Genomic DNA, 6,000 nt, shown 5'->3' with positions numbered 1-6,000 from the left:
TCCTACTACTTTGGGGGAGTGGGATGGATTCACCCCACTCCAATCGCCCCCGTCATGATTTAAAGTTGTTTACCTTTCATTTACTGCCAAAGGGAATACTTTCTTAGTATGTTCAATTCCTTCCTTCTTTCCCCAATTCTTCTCCAAGATGGCAGCCAGGTGAGGAGGGGTGGGCGTCTTGAGCCCGTGTGCTGGTCTTTTGGGCTGCACAGTTTATGAATCCCGGCTTTGATCGACCTCTGAACAGCTCTGTGGGTGCACTGGCTGTATTTGTGAGTTACTGATGTGTGGTTTATTCCTTCTTGACAGGTCAGGCTCTAAGGGACCCTCCGTGCCTTCTTTCCAGCCTCCCCTGGGGTCCTGCTGGGAGTCTCTCCAGGCCCTGCTTCGTGGGACCTAAGGCTTATTCAGTTTTAAGGAATCTCTTTAAAATGCAAGAATGTGAAAGTACAATTACAAAATCACGTGTGGAGATAATGCCTATTTTATTTATTTATTTACTTGTTTTTTTTCATTAATTCGTTTTGTACTCAGTGAATACATTTAAGTTGGTACCATTGTTAGCCTACTCCCTGGTCTCCCCCCCTCCACAGGAACCCTCCTGGTTGGGGTATATAGGTTCACCAAGGAAGCAGCACCTTTGCTTGTTTCACCAATTATTCTTAGTTTCAGCTGGGGCCCTTTCGAGGTATGATGGGACAGTTCTCTCCTTAGGATCTGCGTCTATCTTTCTTTCCCGGGGAGGTGAGGTACAGTTAGGTGGTCACCATCTTGACCAGCAGTCTATTTAAATGTTTTAAATCATGTGAACTATGTCCGTTTTTGGTCCTATATCGGTGTATGTTAGTCAGCTTTCCATCACTATAATAGAATACCTGAGGTAATTATCTTATAAGTGAAAAGACTTGGCTCATAGTTTTGGAAGCTTCAGCCTAAGATAGGGCAGGTCCATCGTTTGAACCTCCAGTGGGGCACTGGATGGCAAAGGCAGGGTGGATGTGGCAGAGCAAACAGCTCACCTCATGGCCAGCAAGGGACTGGAAGCTCAGGTGTCCACTTCGGGAATACTCTACCAGCGACCTAAAGACCTTCCCCAACATTTGTGTCCCTAAAGCTCTACAGTACTTCCCTGTGGATCAACCCTTTGACACCTAGACTTTTGCTGGACAGTGAACACCCAAACCATATGGATGGGATAAAGTGGAATACCTCCGTGGCAAATTTAGAATTCAATCCTTGATACTACAAAATTTAACTCTAATAGAAATAATGTGCTCAAAAAAAAAAAAAATCTCACAGTATCATACACTGTATGCTTGTCAACTTTGATGGTCTGAAATGTAGGAGTTTGATTAAATCTTCCTTGTAAACTTTAAATACAAAGGGATTAATACTAATTCAATAATTTCAGTAAAATGGAAAAATGGAAAAGGCTCCAGCAACTTTTACTGCGCCAGAAAGAAACTGAGGGTCCAAGGGATGGCTCCGTGGTGAAGGCACTTGCCCACAAAGGCTAACGACCTGGGTTCGATTCCCCAGGACCCATGTGAAGCCAGATGCACAAAGTGGCGCATGCATCTGGAATTCTTCTGCAGTGGCTAGAGGCCCCGGCATGCCCATTCTCATTCTCTCTTTCTCTGTCTCTGATTGCAAATAAATAAATGAGTAAAATATTCTTTTTAAAAAAAGAACCTGAACTCAGCACTTGCAGTAGTGTGGTGAGAAGGCAGGCTGTCTTACACACTGCTTCCCCACTTTGTCTGCAGAACCCCAGGCCAGCCGCCCTGCTGACAAGCTGCCCACGAGGGTCTGTCTTCCTTCCTGTAAGTGTAGCCTGGTGGTCTGTGCTCTGGCCAAGGATATCTAAAAACTGGAAGTAGGAGTTATTATTTATGTACTTTTTGGTTTTTCGAGGTAGGGTTTCACTCTAGCCCAGGCTGACCTGGAATTCACTATGATGTCTCAGGGTAGCCTTGAACTCACAGTGACCCTCCTATCTTTGCCTCCCAAATGCTGGGATTAAAGGCATGTGCTATCTTGCCCGACTCTCTCTCTCCTTTCATTTTTTTTAAAATTATTTATTTATTTATTTGAGAGCGACAGACACAGAGAGAAAGACAGGTAGAGAGAGAGAGAGAGAATGGGCGCACCAGGGCTTCCAGCCTCTGCAAACGAACTCCAGACACGTGCGCCCCCTTGTGCATCTGGCTAACGTGGGACCTGGGGAACCAAGCCTCGAACCGGGGTCCTTAGGCTTCACAGGCCAGCGCTTAACCGCTAAGCCATCTCTCCAGCCCTCTCCTTTCATTTTTTGATAGAGATTTTTCAGCTTAAAAAAAAATTGAGAAAGCAAGAAAAGGAAAGAGGCAGAGAGAGAGAGAGGGAAAGAATGGGCATACCAGGGCCTCCAGTCACTGTAAATGAACTCCAGATGCCTGCGACCCCTTGTGCATCTGGCTTACATGGGTCCTGAGGAATCAAACCTGGGTCCTTTGGTGTTGCAGGCAAACACCTTAACCACTAAGCCATCTCTCTAGCCCTGGAAGTAGGGTTTCTGAAGAGGCTTATTAGAGGAGGAAACAAGCTTTCCCTTCCCTTCCTCCTTCCCATAGTCCTGTCTGAGTTTCCTTTAGAAAAGAATGGAGCCATTAAAGGTGGAGGCCACAGCCATGAATGGATGGAATGTGACCACAGAGGAGGCTCTTCCTGGGGTCACGTCAGCACCCCTGGAGAGCCCATCTCCAGACTGTTACCTGTGAGAATAAACACTTATGTGCTCAATATGTTCTCTTTCTTTCACATCTCTGATGTTTACAGTTGAATATAATTTCTACCTCTTAGCTTAATTGCATTTGCTTTGAAAATTGAATAACAAAGAAATATAGATATTGATGTCATTCTGACTAAAATGTAAGTCACAATGTAGTCCTTCATGCCAAAAGTTTGGGATTAACATTTTTCCCAGGATAGAATGGTGTTCTGTACTCTCAAGATATGCTTATGAGGGCTGGAGAGATGGCTTAGCAGTTAAGGCGTTTGCCTGCAAAGCCGAAGGATCCTGGTTTGATTCCCCAGGGCCCACGTAAACCAGATGCACAAGGGGGCGCATGCGTCTGGAGTTCGTTTGCAGTGGCTAGAGGCCCTGGGGCGTCCATTCTCTCTCTCTGCCTCTTTCTCTCTCAAATAAATAAGCAAATATAATAAAAAATATATGCTTATGAAAGTAAACAGCTCACTGCAAATGGAGGATTTATGATCTTCACAGTGCCTAGAGAAACCACAGGTGGATCTCATTTTCTCTTACATAACTGCTATGCTAATCTTGAATTACAAACTTCTGTAATTGCAGAGGCTTCTGGGAAGACACACCTACTATGGTTTACATAGTCATTCTGTCTGCCTACCCTGTCTCCCCAGCCCTGGGGATCAAATATCTGTGGTTTGTTTGCATCTTCCTGGGGTGAGTCGAAGAGAAACAGCTGGGAGATCTCAGTGGAAAATTCTTGATTAGATCCAATGGCTGTGTAATTTGAACGTGGGGTTTTCTGAACTCAAAATGTGGATAAGGATCAAGACCCCAAGTAAAGATTACTGCCAGCCAGGCTTGGTGGCACATGCCTTTAATCCCAGCACTAGGGAGGCAGAGGTAGGAGGGTTGCCATGAGTTTGAGTCCAGCTTGTGGTATTTAAAAAGAAAAATTAGATTTATTTTTACTTATTTATTAGAGATAGAGAGAAAGGGAGAGAGAGAGAGAAAGAGAGTGAGAATGGACGTGTTGAGGCCTCTAGCCACTGCAAATGAACTCCAGACGCATGCACCCTCTTGTGCATCTGGCTTACGTGAGACATGGAGAATCAAAACCTGGGTCCTTAGGCTTCTTAGGCATGTGCCTGAACTGCTAAGCCATCTCTCCAGCGCTCCCCTCCTGTTTAAAAAAATATTTTTATTTATTTGCAAGCAGAGAGAAACAGAGAGAGAGGAAGAGCCACAGAGAGAATGGGCATTCCAGAGCCTCTAGCCACTGCAAACGAACCCCAGACACACGCACTACTTTGTGAATCTGGCTTTAGGTGGGTTACTGGGAATCAAACTCAGGTCGTTAGGCTTTGCAGACGGGTACCTTAACCACTGAGTTATCGCTCCAGCCCTGCCCCCGCTGTTTTAAATGGGGATCTGAACTGAGTGCTCACACCTGTATGGTAAATACTTTATCACTGAGCCGTCTCCCCACTCGGCTGCTTATTTGACTATTGCGGTAGTACAGAAATGACTGAAGGCCTCTGGCTCGGGCTATTCCCCTCCATGGTCTGAGAAGTTTCCAGACCATGAGCCTGACCTGGCAGGTGGCAGAGTTGCTCCTGGCCACTCTCCTTCTGTCTGGACTCTCCTCCCTCAGCGTGAGGCATGACTGGCACTGGCAGATGACCCACAGTGAGTCCACGCACACGTGGGCGCTTTCGTTCTCTCCTCTCACTTCTTTTCCCCTGTTCCAGCATTTTCCACCGCCCACTGGCTCAAGAGGGAGCAGGGCATGTGCCTGCTATTTCCCCTCCTACCCACATTCCTGGTCCACGAGACATTGGGGTAACTAGGTTTCCATTTTCTCCAAGTCCCCTCTTGCCTCCTTTTTTGTTTGTTTCTTTCTTTTATTGAGGTAAGGTCTCGCTGTAGCCCGTGCTGACCTGGAATTCACTATGTAGTGCCAGGCTGGCCTTGAACTCACAGTGAATGCCAAGGCTTCCAGTTACTGCAGACAAACTCCAGATGCATGCGCCACCTTGTGCATCTGGCTTACATGGGGCCTGGAGAGTCGAACCGGGATCCTTTGGCTTTGCAGGCAAATGCCTTAACCGCTAAGCCATCTCTCCAGCCCCTGAGAAAGGATTAATTTAAGTGATCCCTTCAGAAGGGTCAGCCCATTCTTCCCTGGCTATGTGTGCCTGGGAGAACGTCATGGTAGTGGGAAAGAGATGGTTCACCTCACAGTGGGAGGAAGAAATGAAGAGATGGAGAGGAGAGAGAGAGAGATGGAGAGATACGGAGGAGAGAGAGAACCAGGAATTAGGTGTAACCTTTAAAATCTTACCCCCCTCCCCCACTGACAGAGCTGCCCACCTCTTAAAGTTTCTACCACCTCCCCAAATAGAGCCACCAGCATCCCAACACATACATCCAAATGCATGACCATGTAGGGAGATTCCATATTCCAACCTTAACAGTGGTCTGCAAGGCAGGAAGGGTCTATGCCACTCCCTTGACCTTCAACTTGGAGCCTTCAGGAATATGAGAAATCAGGGCTTGTTGTTGAAAACCATGCAGCCTGCCATCTCCCTTAGAGGTGTCCAACCTGACTCAGGCAGTTCCCCTGGGAGAATGCAGACCACCCCTCCTCCACAGTTACCACACTTTTTAAATAAAACTTAAATTTTCTGGTATTTAAAACTCTGGTGGGGGATATTTTATAATCATGGAAAATGTTAATAAAAATTTAAAAAAATTAAAAAAAAATAAATATAAACTAAAAAAAGTTAAAAAAAAAACAACTCTGGTGGGGGGCTGGAAAGCTGGCTTAGTGGTTAAGGCACTTGCCTGTGAAGCCTAATGGCCCATGTTCAATCTGTCTCCAGATCTCACGTAAGCCAGATGCACAAAGGTGAGGCAAGTGCAAGGTTGTACATGCCCACTAGGTGGCGCAAGCACCTGGAGTTCAATGGAAGTGGCCGAGGCCCTCACATGCCAATTCTCTCTCTCTCTTGCTTGCTTTCTCTAAAATAAAAATAATTTTAAAAATAAGAAAAAAAAAAAAACGCTCTAGGAGAGCCAAAGCAAACAAAGCTAAAGCTACAAGCTGCATATGACTTTCTACCAAACCTTTTTGATGGCAATTAAGAGTTTGGGTTCTCCCCGGGCGTGGTGCGCACGCCTTTAATCCCAGCACTCGGGAGGCAGAGGTAGGAGGATTGCTGTGAGTTTGAGACCACCCTGAGACTACATAGTGA

This window comes from Jaculus jaculus, chromosome 11 (genome assembly GCF_020740685.1).
Source record: "Jaculus jaculus isolate mJacJac1 chromosome 11, mJacJac1.mat.Y.cur, whole genome shotgun sequence".
In the NCBI taxonomy this organism is placed as follows: Eukaryota; Metazoa; Chordata; class Mammalia; order Rodentia; family Dipodidae; genus Jaculus; species Jaculus jaculus.
This window is presented reverse-complemented; position numbering follows the sequence as displayed.